At 37.0% G+C, this 21,592-nt stretch overlaps 1 protein-coding gene and 1 long non-coding RNA gene across 10 annotated transcripts in view; one reads left to right on the forward strand and one right to left on the reverse strand.

Annotated features, from left to right (window-relative positions):
* CCDC91 (coiled-coil domain containing 91) overlaps positions 1-21,592 on the forward strand; it is a 347,760-nt gene that overhangs the window by 317,682 nt on the left and 8,486 nt on the right. The gene's annotated exons all lie outside the window — the stretch shown is intronic.
* Positions 545-20,436, reverse strand: LOC122224389. Its single transcript, XR_006204743.1, has 3 exons — positions 20,307-20,436; positions 3,562-3,643; positions 545-1,359 (listed from the first exon to the last, which is right to left on the reverse strand). It is a non-coding gene; the product is annotated as an uncharacterized LOC122224389 (long non-coding RNA).

Raw genomic sequence — 21,592 nt, forward strand, 5'->3', positions numbered from 1 at the left:
TGTAAATTTGAAAATGATTTTTTTTCTCTGATGTGAATTCAGGCTTTAGTTTCTTAATATAATGAAGGGTTCAGTTTCATAATACAATGAATTTAGCAGTAAATGACAGTTGTGAGCCTGCAAATCAAGCTTTATACATATGCTTGCTACCTCTTGGTTTGTAGGGATGTGATTAATTGAGATAAGTTCCAGTAGTGACTGCCATCTGGACCAGAAAAAGTTGCATGAAATAAAATGAACTACTATACACATTTTTACTGGTAGCATTCTTTTCAATCTTTGGCAAGTTAGTTTCCTTCACAGAGCTCAATTTCCCCATCTGTAGTAAAGAGATACTAATATTCCCCATAATCCCAAGAATGTAATGAGATAATGAATGTAATATACTTCATGACCTCTAAACCAGGGTTTCTCAGCGTTGGCTCTATTGACCTTTTAAGCCAAATAATTCTTTATTGTGGGAGGCTGGATAGTCATTGTTGGTTGGATGATTAACATCATTCCTGGCCTCTATCTAATAGATGACCAGTAGCACCCATCCCCTACTGACAAACAACTGACTCCAAAATCACTATCAATTTTCTCAATGACACTATTCTGTTTATCAAAGTAAGTATCCTAAATTATAAAGATATTTTTCCAAGGGACTCAGAAACTATTTTGAATGTTTTTTAGTTGTCTTCCTACCCTCCCACAACTTTTCTGAATTCTTTTTTAGGGAAAGGAAAGTGCTTCCCATTGAAAAGGAATGCTCTTTCTGGCCTCTTACAGCTCTAGGAGTTAATGTCTTTATGCCATATCCACATCTAATAATCAGCTGATACTAGTACAGCCTTACCAGTTTGTCTTAAGGCAGATGCCCCCACAAAAGAAACTCTGAGATTGAGATTTATGTGCAGGAAATTTATCAGGGAATACCCTTAGGATCAGTACCTATGTGGGGAGAAGGAAATAGGATTGAGCAAAGGGAGGAGTTGCAAGATAGTTGTACAAGGGCTTCAGCTAATTCTGTGGAGCCTCAGAGCTGGGGTGGCCCTTCAGAGTTGGATCAGATCACCTTGAGGCCAGGGGTCTGAACTTTGTACTCCCACAGCAACCAGTCATTGAATGCAGGAGTCTCTCAGAGAGAGGGCATGACCTTGGCCAAGGTCTCAATTCCCTGAGAGGGATTCTGCTAAAACCCACCAGTCACCAACAATCTCGGCAACTAGGGGAATTGGTATGTTCATCTTGAAAGTAGATTCTTGGTAGTGCACTACAATTCATCTTTTGCACCAATCAAATCCACTTCCATTATTTAAGTTCTTGAAACAGTTCCTTGAGGATCGTTTGGTCTTTGGTCTTCTTCTGTGGGGAAACCTACAAAAGGAAAGTTGGTGAGATGAGCTAGTAACTCTTGCTTTAGCTGATCTCAAGGCCACAACTAATTCTTATCTCCCTCCTCTACTCTTTGTTCTAGATTCCTCTTACTCTTGGCTGAACTCTGCTGTTTCAGGGGCTTAATGATGAAATAACCCCAACCGCATCTGTAAGACCTCTAAGATTCTGTTGCCATGTGTTTCTCATGCTATAGCTGTTAAACTTGTCTGTTTACAGTAAAAATAGGCAAAGGAGTTCTAAGAGATGCCCAACTGGATCACCAGGATGTCATTGTGTAATTGTGTAACAGGCCTTGTCTCCTCTTTTGTTTGTTTGTTTGCTTATTTGTTGCCCCTGTCTTTTTTGATCAGGATCAATTACCTCTGCCTTCTTTCCTTGCCTACTGTTCTTGGCATGAGGAGCCCAAAGTGACCAGTTAGCAATAATAGCTTAAAGTTTAATGAGACTTATTTTGTGTCCTTTGGTGGAATATCATCACCCTTCTAGGAATCAGTACCTCTAAAGCCTAGGGTCTGCAGGAGTGAGAAGCACAGATTCTCCAATTCAGTTATTAAGAATATGATGATAAATAGGGCCACTCTTCCTGCTACCTCTTAGTTCCTGGACCCATGAATTCTACTTTTTGGAAACACAGCTCCTTATAATGGTTGTTGACTTAAAGCGTATTCTGTATCCTAGAGAATGAATTATAGGATATCATCTCCAAGGAGCCCTAGCTGCACCTTTAATAGATCATTCCCTCATTCTGTCAGGCCAGCAGGTTTTGGATGGTGTAGTCTGTGATAGCACTTCTACTGTCTGCCATAGCAATTACGGCATTTCTGCTTCATGTTATATGGACCATTGCTCTCTGTATTTTTCCAAGAGCCCTCATAGCAGCGTCTTAGCATCATCTCATGTGATCTTGCTAGGGTATTAAATCCTATGAGAGAATGTTTCCATATCAATAATCTCCGTTATCTAAACTCAGTCTATCTCCTCTTAATTGAGGACTCTCTCATATATAGTGTCCTGTGCCCTGCTGGTATTTGCTTGACTAGGTCCTACGGTTCCTTTGAGCGATAGTCCCTTTCTTCTCTTAGCAGCCACAGCACTTCTTCCTAGGCTGGTTTATGATGTAATACTCAATTCATGACCTTGGTGTGGGGCCCACGTCTTGAATAGGTAGGTATAAATCTTAGTGGTGGGATGTGAGTGGGGGTGGTGGAGGCATATGTGTCATCTTGCAAGGTGGAAGGCTATTTATTGTTTTCAAGCAGCAAGGGGCTGCTATTCTCTAGACAGAAGTGTTATATACATCACAGTTTAGTAGATCTTAGTTCTGGATGATGACATGAGTGACCTAGTTTATGTTTTTAATATAATTGTTTTATTAAGTTCTCTTTTAAAAACTAGTTTGTATAGGGGCACCTGGGTGACTCGGTTGGGTTAGCATCTGATTGCTGGTTTTGGCTCAGGTCATGATCTCACGGTTTGTGAGGTCAAGCCCTGAGTTGGGCTCCATGCCTTGGAATTCTTTCTCCCTCTCTCTCTGCCCCTCTCCTGCTTGTGCACGCGCATGCACACTCTCTTTCTCTGTCTCTCTCTCTCAAAATAAATATACTTTAAAAAAATAGTATGCATAGATTATCAGTATGTAATTAAAGATGCATAATATTTAAAGATATACCATGTATAAAAAGATATGTGTGATAGCTAGCTAGATACCATCCAAATAAAAACATTTGGATTACTTTTCAAGGCTGATAATGAAGATAAGAAAGGGAGAAAAGGAATGCTCTAAAGCACAAAATTACAGAATTTCTATTGCTTGTAATATGAATATAGTATTTTTTAGGTTTCAAGGCTACTTCTAGCACAAAATGTTTGGTGAAGGAGTATTATTTTCACTTAGAAGTAAATTCTGTGTCTTTTTTTAAATGTTTGTTTATTTTTAAGAGGGAGAGGGACAGAGAGGGAGACCCAGAATCTGAAGCAAGCTCCAGGCTCTGAGCTGTCAGCACAGAGCCTGATGAAGGACCCAAACTTGTGAACCACAAGGTCATAACCTGAGCCGAAGTCAGATGCTCAACCGACTGAGCCACCCAGGCACCCAAATCTGTATGTCTTGATCCAAGAACTCTTCTCACATTTCTAGACCGCTAATAATTTTGAAAGGTCTAGCAGTGTATCAGTACTTACTCTTGCACTCTTCTGAGAGTATGGTTATACCAGCAGGGAGAGGTACCAGTGTTGAAGGGAGGGTGGCCACCAGAGGTTGAATCTTGAAATTGAAAAGGGTGGAGAAGTTGGTTTTTAGATAAGAAATGGGAATCAGAAATAGTTTTCCTGAAAGTCTTTTACAGTCCCTATCTAACTTGCTAATTCTTTTCACATAATTACACTTTGAAAAATAGGTGGATAATGATTTGTTTCCTAAGTTAATTTGTCATTTGTTTTTGACACCTCTGTTGTATACTTAATCCTTTGGATAATATAAATATGAGATAATCATTTTTCCCTAGAAGAACACAGTATCTAACCTTCCTTCCTGTGAAGTATACCTGAGGACATGGGATTAGACTTGCCATGTCTAAAGTAGGTTTCTTGATTTCCACCACCTGTCTCCTGCCAGATTTACTCCTTCTGAAGCCTTTCTTATCTCAATATCATAGCAGTCACTCAAACCATAATCCTGAAAGTCATTCTCTTTCCACAACTTACATGGTCTTCCAACAAAGCTGACGAATATACTCTAGAATAATACCGAACCCATGAACTCATCACTATCTTCCCATTGCATCCTCTCTAGACCAAGCCAGCATCATCTTTCAGAGGGTCAAATATGCCTCCAGAATATCTTCTGAGTGTATCATTTTATCACCATCTCCACTCCTGTGTCATAAGACCAAGACACCATCATCTTAACCAAGACTACTTGCTACCAGTTTTGTGCCCACTGACCCTGCTACAATACATTTTTCATGCAGCATTTTTGAAGCATAAATCTGATCATGTCATTGCCAAACTTGAAATCTTCCAAAGGTCTGCCAAATGTTACCTTTTCAAAATGTCCATCCCTGACCATCTTAGCTAAAATTACTCCATACTTTTCTCCTTCCAGCTACCATGCTCTACCACCGATGCTTTTTTTTTTCCTAGCACTTAACCAGTGACTGAAATTATTTTATTTACTGTTTTAGATAGTTGCTTTCTATTTCTCTCTAAGAATGGCATGTTTTAAAAGAAAAAAAAAAGCCATATGTTCCAATGCAGACACCAGTGCCTGATATTTTATAGTCATTCAGTAAATATCTGCTGAATAAATGAGAGTGGAGGTCATGGCAAGTACTGAGCCTGGGGTGATTCCCTCTTACTGAAAAGGAGTCTGAGGACAAGCTGTACTTATTTTGTTTCTTTGTTTTATGAAGGACCCCCTGCACTGTGTCTGCATCTCATATGTCAATTTTATGTTGGAAAAAAATGTGTTGGTGTGGTCCCTTGCTGTCATGTTGCTGTCAGGCTTCTGTCTCCACCATAACCAATGAATGTTATTTGTCACTGGCAGATGAACATGATTTTCAGCCATGAGAAAATAATAAAAGGTTCTTAGTTCTAGGGTACTCTAGGATTTTTTATGATGTTTTCAATAAAATGAGTTAACCTCTGTTCTTTCATTTTACAGAATGGCTCTGAATGTCATTAAAAACACACGTGTTTGTGACTAGATGGATTTCAGTACTTAACATCTTGTGTTAATCTTATTTTTCAAATCCCACTGCCAACCACTTCAGCCTGGCCAGACCACCCGTATGGGTTTCTGTGATGCACTCTATTATGAATAGGTTCTTTTTACCAGTGGATTTTTCCTACCTTATCTACAAATGTCAGTTTTCTGCTCTCAAGGGAAAAGATACCACAATGAGTACCAAGTCTATGCTCCCTATCAACTTGAATTTTTTGTCAAATTTATTTTCCTTTTTCTAACATAGGAAAACTCCTTACATCAGTAGAAAGTCTATTCTCTCTAGTTCTAGAGTCTAATTTAAGAATGGAAGAGGTGCATTCCAGGTTAGAAGTAGAGGGAATGTGGATATGTGCTCTTAGAGAACTCAGAATTAATGCCATTTCTCTCCCATTTCCTGCATTTCCTTTCTTAACATCATTGACTATGTCAAGCATGATGTATTTACTGAGGCCACCTGTCTGTGTAGCACTATAAAAGTATTGTGGGATAAAGCAGGCATTGGCCAAACATGACTAATGGGCCTAATCCAACTTGCTGCCTGTTTTTCTTTTTAAATAAAGTTTTATTGGAACACAGCTACATTCATTTGTTTACATGTTATCTATGGCTGCTTGCATGCTACAAGAGCGGAGTTGAGTGATTGTGACAGAGACCATATGGCCTGAAAAGCCTTCGTTATTTATTATCTGACTCTCTACAAAAAAGTTTGCCAACCCCGGGTATATAAATCATGTCCCCCATTCTTATAGTTTCTGAATTAATTGGGTCTGTTGTGAAAACATGGAGTAACTGGTAAATCAATACCAAATTGTATGATCCTGAAGAGAACAGATACCACAGAATACTTCTTGGTTGGAAAATAAATCTCATTTACAAAGGAACTGATGATTTTAAAATGATGAAATGCAGAGAGATTTATTGTACTGCCTTTACTCGATAATCCTGTGCTTTTCTTTGTCAAGTCTTAGATATGCTATGAAAATTAAAAACAAATTTAAAACTTTATTAGCAAACTTTTTCCTCCATGCTATATGTCCTCCATAACTCCCCCAAGTAGAAATAGCACAGGATTCTTAAGATCACAACATAACATGCCTGGCGCATCATAGATCCTCAGCTATGTTTATATAAATGAAAGAACACGCAAACTATAAAGGAAGAGAAATTCTGTGCAAATAATAGCTAACAGTATTGAGTATTCATTGTGTGCCATCTTGGAATGGGGTTTTTCGGCAGGAGAGAGACTGACTCTTATAAAGTTAAATGGTAGTTGGAATGTTAATTACTTCACTTAGTGTCTGATGCATGGCACATTATAAGCGCTTGATAAGTTTTTGCTGTTATTATTTAGTACATATTTTCTTTCAGACATAGTACTAATTATGCTGAGGTGCGTGAAAGTAAGCAAAGCATACAAATTAACCCTTGATTGCATCACTCTCCATCATTAAGAACACATTGTATTTGGGAAATACATAACAGAGTGATTCACATTAATGTAAAACTAGCTGATTCATCAGTGTAGAAAACATCTTTTTTTTTTAATTAAAGAAACATATTTTTTGTTATGCTGATTATTAATAGCTTACTAATATCTTTTACATATCAAGAGAAAGTAGCTATTGTATATGAGTTTGTAAGTACTCACCCACTTCCTTTTCTAAAAACCTCTTATTATAGTCTAACATAAACTCTAAGAATAGCGCTCAGTGAATTTTCACAAAGGAGGCACACCTGTGTAACCAGCACTGTGGTCAAGCAGAATATTACCAACATGCCGGACTACCTCCTTCCAGGGCTCCTTTTCAATCACCACTACTCTCCCAAGGGGAACCACTCTCCTGTCAAAGGAACAAGCATTATAAAGACTAATCGAGGAGATGCTAGCATGTTCTTTTAATAAGTCCACAGATTCTGTTAGGCCTTTGAGAACAATCTGTCATTTTAAGTAGAGAATAGTCTTCTGACACTAAAATATTTTATGCTAAATATGTCAAAGTTCTTTCTACATCATCTGTAATGTGCTTTGACATGTTTAATATGAAAGCCTTCAGGGGCAGACAATTATTTTCCTCTTCTTAAAACAGAGAGTGAGGCAGGGTTGAACTACATGAAAAGTTCATGATTGGCAACAACAGCAGCAACAGTCTGGAGTTTTCACTAGAATGTCCATTAGTCAATCATGCAAATTTAGCTAGGCCTGGCAATGTGGAAAGTGAATTTAAATAGATCTCTGTTCTGCCATTACCCCATGCATTCAGGGGGTCTTAGTTTTTGTATTTTCCACTAATGTCTGTGAAGGAATTCATATCTCCCCTTCCTTCTGTTCTCGAAAGGCCATGCTGATCTACCTTGGCAATTAATTCTATACTCTGAATAACATGAATGAATATCCAAGAAAATGCTTTGAAAGCTATCAAGTTTTCTATTTCTTAGAGTTATTCCCTCATCCTAAATTTTCTTTGTTTTACTTTATGCTATATGTTTTTAAATTACTTCAAACAAACAAACAAAAAAAAGGGGGTTATTATAATTCTTGTTCCCAAATGTTTAGTTTGGCATCTGATGCAAGGCCCCAATTGCAGGCTTATGTGCCAGAAGCTCAAGCTGAAAACCAGAATGTAGTGGGCCGGCTTGAGATTTGAACTTGGGAGGAGTGTTTATATTTTCCCAAGGGCCTCATTAACAAGAACCCAAGCCCTCGATGTTACTACCAACACATTTTAGCTCTGTTTTGTGAAGTAGAGTGTCATCTTATGTATACACATCTTTATCTTCTCTTCCCCCTCAATTGCCTTGTAAGCACCTCAAAAAAGTCTAACAATAAATCCTCATCAAATTTGAAGTTGTGTTTTTGCTCATAGCCCATGGCAAATATTCACACAATAGAATTTTATTCTTGGATATTTTCAAAATGAGAAACAACTGAATTGTCCATCAGTAGAGGGCTGGTTAAATAAATTATGTTACAGTGGAATGCTGTACATCCATTAAAAAGAATATTACCTGCATTTGTTGATATGGCTCCAAAATCTCCTGAATTATCTATCTCTCTGTATATGCTATATTAGAAAATATATTTAGGGGCGCCTGGGTGGCTCAGTCAGTTGAGCATCTGACTTTGGCCTAGGTCATGATCTCGTTGTTCCTGAGGTCGAGACCTGCGTCAGGCTCTGTGCTGACAGCTCAGAGCCTAGAGCCTGTTTCGGATTCTATGTCTCCCTCTCTCTCTCTCTGTCTCTCCCCCACTCACATTCTGTCTCTCTCTCTCAAAACTAAACAAACATTAAAAAACAAAACAAAACAAACAACAACATATATATGTATATATATATGTGTATATATATACATATATATACATATATATATGTATATATATGTATATATATATTTAAACAAGTAAAAGACAATGGTGATTGTCTTCTCTGGGAGGTAGAATGGGAAAGATTATGCCTCCTGCTTTATACTTCATTGTTTCAACATATAATATATTGATTATGTCATAGCTTTAAAAAGAGAAAACCAACTTAAATACATTGTTGTGTTGTTTTGTGTCTGTTTTTTATATGTCCGGTATTTCAACCCTTTTTATTTTATTTTTTTAAGTCTATTCAGAATCCTCTCCAGAGCTTTGGCTGGAGGGGTATATAGGTTGGACTTGAGTGTTCTAGACAGGAGTAAGCTAAAGTTTTGCTTTCCCATTTGAGCCATGCCATACTTAGAAGGAAATGCTGACCAATGAAGTCAATGCCAAGACTGACAGTGGTATCGAGGTCAGAGAGAGTTCTTTAGCTCAGTTTCCTACTCATTCATCTGGGTCTGTTTTGTGGCTTTAATAGGATTAGAGAAACATTTACATTGAGACTTTAGGAGAATTTTCACACTGCTCAGCTTACAGAACAATATAAACCCACAGGATTAGGGATGGGGTTTATATAAAGTCAGTAGGGTAAGATGAGTGCATACACCTGGTTATCTCCTGGTTTTCTACTTGCTGAGGAAGGCACTCTGAGACAATGGGAACAACGATGTAAGTGTAGGCAAGGGCATGTATTTCAGGAAGACACGATGTGATATATTTTAAGGAAGTTCTACCTTTTTAAAAAGAAAGGAAAATCCATTTGCAAGTGATTTGTTGAAAACAAGACTGACGTGGAAAATAATTTGCCTCTCAAATATATTGTTAGCATTTGCTTAATCTGCCATATATTCTTCACTCTTCAACCTTGCTTTTTCCTGCCTCTTGAGTCCCATAAAGATTGAAGTTATTCTTTCTGACTCTGATTCAGAGACCCATATTGCCTCTTGTAATTTAGGTGAATTGCTTACTGCAACACTAGAGATAAGATTAACACCCTCAGGAAACTGAGAATGCTAAGAAATAGTATCCAATTAGGACCTGTGGCAGGTTGTATTTCTCAAAAATGATCATAGCGGTGTTCCCAATCCACATTCTCCCTGTCAGTTGCTACTCCCTGTCAGTAAGCATAGTCTATATCCCCTCCTCTTGAACCTGGGACTGAACTTTGGGCCTGCCTGAACAAATCTGATAAATAGGACACTGAGTGATTTTGAGGCTAAATCAAACAAGGCAATAAGGGCTCCACTCTTTTTGTGTCTTGTAATAATCACTTGTGAATATAGCCATCATGCTGTGACAAAATTCAAACTGGCCTATTTGGGGCGACAACATGGAAGCCCCACATGGAAAGGAACTGAGGCCTCCAACCTCCAGCCAGCATCAGCCACCAGATGGGAGAGTGAGTAAGCCTTCGGCTGAATGTAGCTTCTAGTCTTCACGTCTTCCAGCCGAGATCCCAAATATCACGGAGCAGAGGCAAGCTGCTACAGCTGCACTATGTTCAAATTCCTGACCCACAGAGTTCATGAGCATAATAAATGGTTGTTTTACACCACTGAGTTGTAGGGTAATTTGTTTTGCAGCCATAGTAACTGGTACGGGGCCACTTCTCCACTCAGAGATGGATAAGGAAGTATCTGTAGACAAGAGCAAAATTCTTTTTGAGAGATAATTTTATATCTTCATGGTGTGGCCTGGATTCAAAGAGTAATTTTTAAGAGGCATATGTAACTAATATTGAGATGCACAGAGAAGAGGGGGCAGAGAACTGGTTATTAAAAACTGTCCGAGCAAACAGAGCTCATGCATTCAGAAACCACCGGAAAAAGTCTCTGTTAGGTCCAGTTAAGCACTCTGTGTGATTCCATGCTGTTTCAAGACTTGGAATATTATCTAGACTGTTGGAGCCATCCAGAAAACTGTCTTTCAGAGAGATTTCAACATGTCATTAACTAATTCTTCCAGCTTCAGAAGCACAAAATGAGCAGTGCCAGAAAGCAACATGGCTGGAGCTTTCACTGCATTAAATAGATCTGACAAAGTTTAGAAAATGAATGATTCTCAACAACAACAATTTTCAGTGATAGAAATTAAGAAACTTGACATTTTTTTCATTTTATTGTTAAAAATTCCAAAATGTGTATAATTTTCAAATAATTTTATAAGCTATTGTTACTAATTCTTTTACTCCTCCATTTATTTTTATTCTATCTATGTACCATGAAAACAAAGCATCTACGTACTGATGCAAACCTCTATTTCATGTATTTTATTAATAGATGATGTACATTTAAAGAATACCATCACTAGTGTGCTAAGTGCTTTGTAAAATAACTTGCAGTTTCTTTTAATCATTTTAAATCCCTTATACATATTACTTTTTGTGAAGGCAAAAGTACCATTTGTTGAAATTCTTGAAAATATATTACAGTATTTTTTTCTAGTATACAGTTGCTAAAATAAATTTAGTAATTATCTCTTCTCATTTTGTTCTTTATTTAGTAAATTCAGCAAACATTTAGTCAGCCCTCATTACATGCCAGGTACTGTTCTAGACTTCGGAGAGGCAGAAGTAAATGCATCAGAATCTATGTCTGGTTTCCTAGGATTTTCTTAGGGAGCCTACATTTTAATGAGGTATGAGGCTGACATTAAACAAATGTGTGATATTTGTGGATGTTACATGCCTTCGGGATCAGGGTGATGAGTTAGTGATGCGGCTGAAGAGCAGGTGTGCTGTTTAGAAGTGTGTGAAAGCAGGCCTCAACCATGAATTGAGGTTGGCGTGTAGAGAGTGATGAAGTCATGCAGTTATCTAGAAAGATATTCCAGATGGAGGGAACACCAAGTGCAAAGGGCTGATACAGAAAGGAACTTGGTTATATTTGAGAAAGGGCAAGGAAGACAGGGTGGCTGCAACCAAGTGAGCAAAGGGAGACCAAGTCAGAAAGATGTCCCAGAAGGAAAGTGAAAAAAAGTGATTCATTGGAGTTGTAGCTCTATCAAATGCTGCCGATATGTCCAGTAAATGTTGACTTAAACTTGAGTAGCCCTTAACTAATGTAATCTGATGAGCCCACATTGAAGGGACTTCAAAATTATAATTTAATCTCTAGAAGGTATCCGATTTGGGATTATTTCATTTTTTTAACTTTAAATATATATATTTCAGAGAAGTAAAATAGAGTGATCATTACAAGTTGTAAGCATAAGATGTATGCCTAGGATAAAAATGGGGGACCGGTGGTTGAATACAGAAGTTTAAGAAAAGAGAAGGAATAGTGTAAAAGTTTCAGATGTTTGTATTTTGTTTAAATAAGTTATGTGGGGTATAAATAGGATATATCTAAAAAAGTAAGTAATTGTTCTATTTATAGATGTCAGCAAGTATAATATAATATGCTGAAAATTCCATCCTTTGTAAAACTGTATAACTTACAATAAATAAAAGGTTAGATAGCAACTTAAAAATGTGTAAGGGGATACAAAACCAAAATATTTAGAGACCACTGAATTAAACCAATTTGAAAACAGTGTCATACATTTGTAAGGTACTAATGTCTAGTTAGTTTACTCTATTCCATGTGACACAGTGTGTCTGTAACCTTTATCAGCCATTTAGAAAATGGTTATCATTGGCCATACGTGTGTCCAGGAAAGTAATATTGGGATGGGACAGTGTAAGTTCTGTTCAAAGAACTCAAAGCACACGGGTCAGTAGCACTCATTCTCTCAGCAAACTATTAAATATTGGCCAAGAAGAAGATATTACTCTCATTATTTCCTTGCAATATGTGATATTTGGACACTATTCATTAGTGAATTGGGGCTAATGATAGCCCCAGTGCCATATTTGATCTGGGAAATTATATCAGTGTATTTCTTTAATGTTCATTATGCTTGATCTATAAGCAAAATGCAGGTATACATGAAGTTTTAATCAAGCTACCTGATTTTAATAATGGCATAATTCTACTTCAGAATATTTTCATTAAGTCTGTTCCTTTTCTTTGATTTAGAGAATTGTAACTGGCTTACCCATATTCAAATCAGGCACCTGTAATCTCTTTAATTAGGAGCAAATTTCCAAAACAGTCTTTATTTTTACATTAAATTTGTAATGTACAAATTTACACTTCACAGTAATGTACACTTCATTTTCTATTAATAGTTTGCTTGCCTGTGAAATATATAGCCTTTGAATATTTTCTTCTAGAGTAATTAAGAAATTACAAATTACATTTGTCAAGTAAGTTATGATTAATTTTTCAGTAACTCACATTTCAAGTGTTTGTTATTGGTAACTATAGTTATGATATTTTGATTAACTGATAAATATATTTCCCAATTCTACTTTTCCCTTTTTTGCATTACCAAAGACTATTGAGATGTATATAGTTAAAAATTATGTGGTTCCCTTTATAAGAACTCTAGAATACTAAAAACATAACCACTCATAGGATCCTTAATATTTATTGTGTTCCCCCTCCCACCTACTTGTTTTGGATAAAATAGCAGGGTAATGAAAAATGATTTTGAAATGTTGCTTTGCTGTGTTTCTTTTTCAAACTTTATTTGAATAGATAAAGATGTGGCGTATAGGGGTGCCTGGGTGGCTCAGTCAGTTAAGCGTCCAAATCTTGATTTCAACTCAGGTCATGAACTCATGGTTCATGAGTTCAAGCCCCACCTGTGCTGGAAGCTTCAGGCCTGCTTGGGATTCTCTCTCCCTCTCTCTCTGCCCCTTCCCCCCTCGCACACTCACTTTCTCTCTAAAAATAAATAAATAAGCATTTTTTAAAAAAAGAACGTGGTGTATATGTGTATGACACACATACACAATGGAATATTACTTAGCCATCAAAGAATGAAATCTTGCCGTGTATTATAATTAAGGTAAATAAGTCGGAGAATATACTTTGTGATTTTACTCGTGTGGAATTTAAGAAACAAAGCAGATGAACATAGGGCAAGAGAAAAAAAAGAGAGAGGGAGAAGGAAGCAAACCATAAGAGACTCTTAACTACAAAGAACAAACAGGGAGGGAGGAGGATGGGGGAATCGGCTAGATGGGTAATGGGTATTACGGAAGGCACTGGTGATGAGCACTAGGTGTCATATGTAAGTGATGGATCACTAAATTCTACACCTGAAACCAATTTTACCATGTAAGTTAACTAGAATTTAAATAAAAACTTAAAGTGCGTTTCAATAAAATACTTTATTAAATTTTTAAATAAAAAAAAGAAAGTTGTTTCCTTAGCCTCTCCATCGGCTTTACTGTTTGATTTGAACAACAGGAGTATTTTGTGGTCTTTATTACACACAGGTATTTTGTAACAATTTTCTTATCAAACGCTTTTGTCATGTTCCCTGTATTTTTAAATATTTTAGGATAGGAATAGTCTTTTGCAGTATTATTCATTCTTCCAACACAACTTACTAGAGTTCATTTTAAAAGATATTCTCCCCACAAATATTATTTTCATTAAATCTTAACTTTCTTCCATAATGTATTATACGTTAATTCATTGTGACAGTATGAGTTCATACTCTGGAGCCAGGAACTTACATGTTCTGTAAGTATGGTTTTACTACCAATTCTCAAATATAGAACTTTTTAATGTTTTAATTTCCTTGTTTGTAAAATAGAAGTGATAATCATAATTTAGTCAGTTCTTACTTCCCATTCTACCTTTGTTTTTAATTTCTTTTTAATGTTTATTTTTGAGAGAGACCGTGAGCAGTAGAGAGTCAGAGAGAGAGGAAGACAGAATACAAAGCAGGCTCCAGGCTCTGAGCTGTTGGCAACAGAGCCTGATGCAGGGCTTGAACCCATGAACCATGAGATCATGACCTGGGCTGAAGTCAAATGCTTAACCAACTGAGCCACCCAGGCGCCACCCCCCCACCATTCTACTTTTGATACTTCTTCTGAAAATACAGCTGACCCTTGAAGAATGCAGAAGTTAGAGGTGCTGACATCCCACAGTTGAAAATCCACGTGTACCTTTTGACTCTCCAAAAACTTAACTACTGATACCTTACTGTTGACCAGAAGTCTTATCGATAACATAAAAGTTGATTCACACATATTTTGTATGTTATGTGTATTATATACTACATTCTTATAATAGGGAAAGCTGGAGAAAATAAAATGTTATTAAGAAAATCATAAGGGGGTGCTTGGCTGGCTCAGCTGGAAAAACATTCAATTCATGATCTCAAGGTCGTGAGTTTGAGCCCCATGTTGGGTGGAGAGATTACTTTAAATAGGGGCGACTGGGTGGCTCAGTCGGTTAAACGTCCAACTTTTGACTTTGGCTCAGGTCATGATCTCACAGTTTTGTGAGTTCTAGCCCCATGTCAGGCTCTGCACTAACCCTGCAGAGCCTCTTGGGATTCATTCTCTCTCTCTCTCTCTCTCTCTCTCTCTCTCTCTTTCCACCCTCTCTTTATCCCTCCCCTGCTCATGTTCTGTCTCTCTCAAAATAAACTTTTAAAAAATGATTTAAAAAATAAAAGTAAAGAAATAAACTTAAAAAAATAGAAAATCATGAGGAGAAAACACATTTGCAGTACTGTACTATAAAAAATCCACATATAAGTGGACCTACATAAATCAAACCTATGTTGTTCTAGAGTCAACTGTATTAAACTAACCTGGTGAAATTAAGGAAGGAATGTTGAGTCCTAATATCAATAGTTTGCACCACTTTTTGTGAACAGTTTTATACCAGTGACTGCCCATTGTGGGTCATTAGCTTTTTCAGTACAAGGAAGCTGTGTGGAATGATCATCAAAAAATGAGATGAAGTCCCCCAAGAGAAGGAAAAACTCCAGTCAGCTTTCTTTGCTTTCTGGAACTTTATCTCACTTTTTGATGATTGTTCCACATTGTGCCTCAAATAGAGCAGTTGTGATTTTGTTTCCTGTCTACAGGATACATGTAGATCAGTATCCACTACACTCCCAAAGGTCTCAGTCCTTCTGCTGTCCTTCACTCAAATATGTCTTTTCTTAACTATGGTTCAAGTATCCTTTAAAAATTATTACTAGATTGATAATTTTTACAGTAATCCACGAACTAATGGAATTTGGCAATCCCATGTTTAAGTTTACAAGAGGAAGACTACTTCTGCAGAGATATCTAAGATCTTTGTTGGTGTGGTGGTCTTTCTCTCTAAATATCATCCCTAACTTTTCCCAGTTTCTCAGCCAACGATTCAGGCAAGGCTAGACACTTCCTTTATTTTTATGTAAAGCTCTCCCATCATTAAAAGACTACTTCTTTTAAAAAATGAAGTTTGTATTTCTGCATATACTCACCATAAATTTAAGAAATGTACTTCAGTGTTTTCTTTGAAGACATGCTATAAAATGAGACCACCATATAACTTTCTTAAAAACACTTAACTTTTTAGAGTATTTTTAAGTTTACAAAAAAATTGAGAGGAAGATACAAAGGTTTCCCATATACCCTCTCATCCTACACGTGCATAATCTCCCCCATTATCAACATTCCCCCACCAGAACAGTGCATTTGTTAACACTCAATGAACCTATATTGACCCATCATAATCGCCAAAATGCATACTTTACACTAAGGTTCACTCTTTGTGTTGTATATTCTGTGGGTTTGGACAAATGAATAATGTATCTATCATTATACAGAATATTTCCATTGCTCTAAAAAACCTCTGTGCTTTGCTTATTCATCACCTCCTACCCCACCCCTGGCAACCACTTAAGTTTTTGCTGTCTCCACAGTTTTGCCTTTTCCAGAAGTTTTGCCTTTTCCATTTTACAGTATGCAGCCTCTTTAGTTTGACTTCTTTCACTTACCAATATGCACTTAAGTTCCCTGCAAGTCTTGTCATGGTTTGATAACCGATTTATTGTTTGTGCTGAATAATATGTCATCATTTGGATATGCTACAGCTTATTTATCCATTTACCTACTGAAGAACATCTAGTTTGCTTCCAAGTTTGGGCAGTTATGAATAAAACTGCTACAAACATCCATGTGCAATTTTTTGTGTGGACATAAGTTTTCAGCTCCTTCCAACTCCTTGGTATATGGGTAAATGCCAAGGAATGAGATTGCTGGAACATATGGTAAGAGTATATTTAATTTTGTAAGAAACCACCAAATTGTCTTCCAAAGTGGCTGTACCATTTTGCATTCTCACCAGCAGTGAATGAGAGTTCTTGTTGCTCCACATTTTCATCAGCGTTTGGTGATGTCATTGTTCTAGATTTTGGCCATTCTAATAAATGTTTAGTGGTATCTCATGTTAATATACATTTCTCTGACGTAGATCTTTTCATAACTTATTTCCCATCTGCATGTCTTCTCTGGAGAGGTGTCAAGTTCTTTGGTCCATTTTTAAATTAGGTTTCTTATTGTTGAATTTTAATAATTCTTTGTATATTTTGGATTACAGACTTTAACAGATGTGTCTTTTCAAATATTTTCTCCTCCTCTGTGTCTTGTCGTCTTACCATCTTGATACTGGCTTTTACAGGGCAGAAATTTTTAATGAATCTGAGCTTATCAATTATTTCTTTCATGGATTGTGCCTTTTATATTGTATCTAAAAAGACATCACCGTACCCAAGGTTATCTAGGTTTTCTCTTCTGTTGTCTTTCAGGGATTTTATAGTTTTGCACTGTACCTTCAGGTCTACAATTAATTTTGAGTTCATTTTTGTGAAAGGCTAAGGTGTATATCTAGATTCATTTTTTTGTCCTGTGGCTATCTAGGTGTTTTAGTACCATTTGTTGAAAAGACTGTTTTTCCTCAATTGTACTGTCTTTGCTCCTTTGTCAAATATCAGTCCAGCTATATTTATGGGGGTCTATTTCTAGACTCTCTTCTGTTCAACTGATCTTTCTTCAATCTGTTCTTTCACCAGTACTGTGCTACCTTGATTACTGTCACTTTATAATAAGTCTTGAAGTCTGGTAGTATTGGTCCCCCAACTCTTTTCTTTCTCTTCAATATCGAGTTGGCTATTCTGAGTCTTTTATTTCACCATATAAATTGTACAATCAGTTTATTGATACCCATAAAATAACTTGCTGGAATTTTTATTGCATTATTTTTATTTTTTACCATTTTTATTTTTATTTTCTACCATTCACATACTCTTAAGCTATTACAGGAGATTATATTCCATTGGTTGTTTTTCAGTCCCCAAATTAAAAATGGCTAAATTGCTGGAAATTTTCATCTCATTCACTTAACATTTTGAGCTTATGCTCGAATTCTTGAGCTTATACTCTAAAAAGTAAATTTTTGTTTCTGATGTGATGGTAGACATGCACAGTGTAAAGTTGATACCTTTGTCACTGGGATCTATTTCTTCTCCTAACAAAAGAAACTAGAAATAACAGCATCGGTAAGTCCAGAGGTAAGCAGTTTAAAGCTGGTACAGAGCCTTAAAAAAAGTCATAAATGATTCAGGATCCTTCTGTCTTTGTACTTTTTCTATCTTTAGCACTGGCTTACATTGTTAAGGCTACAGAATAATAGCTGGAGCTCCAGTAAACACGTTTGTGATGGAGGAGAAAGGAAAAATGAAAACATTAAAGGAAAAAGAATTTGGGATAGGAGTCTGTCCCATTTTTAAGGAAATCCCCCAGAGGTCCTACCCAGTAACTTACACTCCCATTTCTTGAGCTACCCCTGGCTGGGAGGGAGTCTTGGGAGTGATGGCTTAAGGATATTCCTATTGGTCCTAGAACTAAACTAAAATTTTATTGGTAAGAAAAAGGAAAATGGAATCTTGGAGAGAGAACTCACACACTGTGCCATATTTCCTGACTTCTGATACCTTCTGTTTGGTGGGTGTTTAGCGTTAATTATTTTTCAGCATCTTCTATTTGAGCAGGTGCTATTGCCATTTTTAGGCAGCAATATCCAAGTTTAGCTTCCTTAATTGAAAGCAAACTTCCTTTACTTGTTTACAAGAAGGAGGAAGGTTAGGGTTTTCTTACATTCCTTGTTCCAGCTGGGAGGCAGCAAGGGATTTTAAAAGGACTGACTGGGTGTTTGCCCACTTGGTTTCCTCAGTAGGATAAATCTGTTTTAAAATGTGCCAGACAGATGGTATTTTTTCCTTAAGGCTTCACTGATCAAGTGCACACCATAAAATCCTGAATGAAGAGGAGGAGCGGTACTCTATATTTTAAATGAGAGAAAAAAGTCTATTCACACTAACTTCCATTTGGTTAAACGATGCTTTGTTCCATTGGTTCAGTTTTGAATGCTGAGGAGTTCCTAATGGGAATCAGATGTGCATGACAGCTGTGGAGCATCTCACACTGTATACTTAGCCAGTTATATCAGTAGTAATGGAAATATGAAGGTAAGAAAGTGAAGACTGTTTAAGTCTCAAAAGTACCACAAGGGTGAGATCCATACCATACATTGCTTTTACAAATGTTTGCCTTTTCTTTTGTTATGGACCTAGCAGGAAGTAAGTAGTCTGTTGTTTTTATATACAGCCGCTGAGGTTTATAAGTTCTTTAAGGCAGTGATTTCTTTTTTTTTTTTTTTTTTTAATTTTTTTTAACATTTACTCATCTTTGAAAGAGAGAGACAGGGCGTGAGTAGGGGAGGGGCAGAGAGAGAGGGAGACACAGAATCTGAAGCAGGCTCCAGGCTCTGAGCTGTCAGCACAGAGCCCAACGCAGGGCTCGCACGACTGAGCCCCCCAGGAGCCCAGGCAGTGATTTCTTATATGAAATATTTAATATGCCAGTTTTTCTTTAAATACTGCTGTTGCATTTTCAGGGAACTATTTGTGTATTGATATAACAGAAACCTTCCTGAACTTATTTAGGAAGAGAAGATGATCACATGTTTTAATGACTATCTGTAGGGCTTTTGGCATCTTGACAGGTTTTTGCACAAGTGTATGCAGTGCAAGAAACTCCTACATATTTCTAGCAAAACAGGTATTATGGCAAGGACCCCAATCATAACTGCAGTTCTTATCTGAGCAGGCAGTGTAGTATTGCGGTTTAGACAATAGGTTTCGTGTCATGCTCCCCTGGATTTGAGTCTTGGCCCTGCCACTTGGCCAAGTTATCAGTCTCTAAGCCTCAGCAGCCTCATTCATAGAGTTTCAAAAGAATAAAAATGAGAAAATACATAGTTTACGTTTCCCAATGGTGCCCTGCACTTAATGCAATCTCCCTGCCCTGAGCCTGGGCTAGACTGAATGAAATCGGGTTATGAAAAGATTGTGGCTTTTGTCTTGGGTGCTTTCTCACTCTCTTGGTGTGCTTTTGATCCCTCTCATTTTCTCTTGGATTGCTTGCTTTAGGAAGTCAGCTGCCCATATTATTACGCAGCCTTGTGGAGGGCTCACATGAGCTCTGTTAGAAATGGATATTTTGAGGCCTGCCAACAGCCACGAGAGACCTTGGAAGCAGATTCTTGCTCAGATGAACTTTGAATTGACTATAGCCAAGCTGAGAACTTACTTGATGGCAACCCCTCAGTAGAGACCAGGAGCGAGAGGCATTCAGTTAAGCGGCACCCAGTTCCCTTACCTACAAACTGTGAGATGATAAATATTTTCTGTTTTAAACCACTAGGTTTAGGGTGATTTGTTACACAATGACAGGCAACTAATACAACACATAAAGATGTTCATCTCTGCCTGGCAGGTAGCAAGCACTACCAATCAAGAATTAGTAACACTATTCTCAAAACAAGACGAGACTTATTTCAACATTGTGGGATTATTGATCATGCACTGTAAATCATTTTCAGTATATGTGTGCACAGAGCTCATGAACAAGCCTTGTGGACAGCCACTTACCTGTTTTTGTAGATAAAACATATAAGACAAAATTTATCAGTCATCTGAGATTATAAGATAGCATGGGAAGACAGGACCCAGGAGGTCATGTAATTCTTTCTTCTACTTCAAAATAAGATGAAATTTGAGTTGCTGAAGGTCAAAACAAAAGAGGAGATAGATAGTAATTGGCAGATGTTCCTTAGATTGACACAAAATAATGCTAAAATCTTTTAAAGATGAATTGACAAAAATGCAAGAGTTTGTGTTTGTTACTTGAACATTTTGTTACATAACAGTATCTATTTAGATCTTTGTGTTTATTTAATTTACAAAAGGCCATCCTACAGATTGCAGTATTTGCAGTAACCAAGACCTTGAAAAAATAATGTGGGAAAAGGTTGTTTCATTGTTTGGGAGCATGTAACAAATTACATTAAAAACTGTATGTGGAATGTCATATTAAAATCAGTCTTCTGCCTTGCCAGAATCAATCCATCTTATATTTGAGATAAACTCATAGCTTGCCATTGAACTCTAAAAAGTAGGATATGGAACTTATTAATGGGTAAATATAACCTTATGGCTTAGAGCCCTAAGATAGAATTTCTGTATACTACTTCTACAATTTTGTTTACCTTTCCTTTTGTTTTTCTAAAATTTCCCTAAATCTCTGGCTTTCTTTTTTTAAGTTGCTTTGGAAATTTTTATATTTTCTTTGGAAATTGTCAGAATTGGGACTAAAGCAGTTGTTACCAGAACCTCCCCCCACCAACCCTGCGCTTTTTTTCAAATTCATTCAACTTCGCATGGGGAAGCTCATATCATAAAGTCTAGTGGCTACTATCAGGCAAGTAAGAGTAAAATCTTTACTCACTACTACAGTACATCCTTTTCTGGCCAGCTGTTTGTTTCAAGATTGAATAAGGTTGTATTCCAAGGTGGTGTGCCTGCACGTCAGAATCTGGAATGCATATTGACTTATTCTGTCCAGATGATTTTGCAAGGAGCAAAAATGAATATTCCCATAGCCCAGTGGATTCTATGGTAGTTTGAGATGAAAAGACAGGACTGCCCAAATATGTAGAACTTAACTTTAGATGATTCAAAAACAGAGAATTTACTTGCCCTAAGACATCTTAAAACAAAACAAAAGAAAGCAAAAAAACAGTTCTTCAGTTGTGGCCAATAAGGTTTAAGACTCTTTATACCCGTTTTTCATTTACTCTAAAAGAGCATCTGTAATTCATCTTGTGCATGGTAGAAAGTTACACAATTTCTTTATATGTTGACATTTTTTAACTGTA

Source organism: Panthera leo, chromosome B4 (genome assembly GCF_018350215.1).
Source record: "Panthera leo isolate Ple1 chromosome B4, P.leo_Ple1_pat1.1, whole genome shotgun sequence".
NCBI classification, from domain to species: Eukaryota; Metazoa; Chordata; class Mammalia; order Carnivora; family Felidae; genus Panthera; species Panthera leo.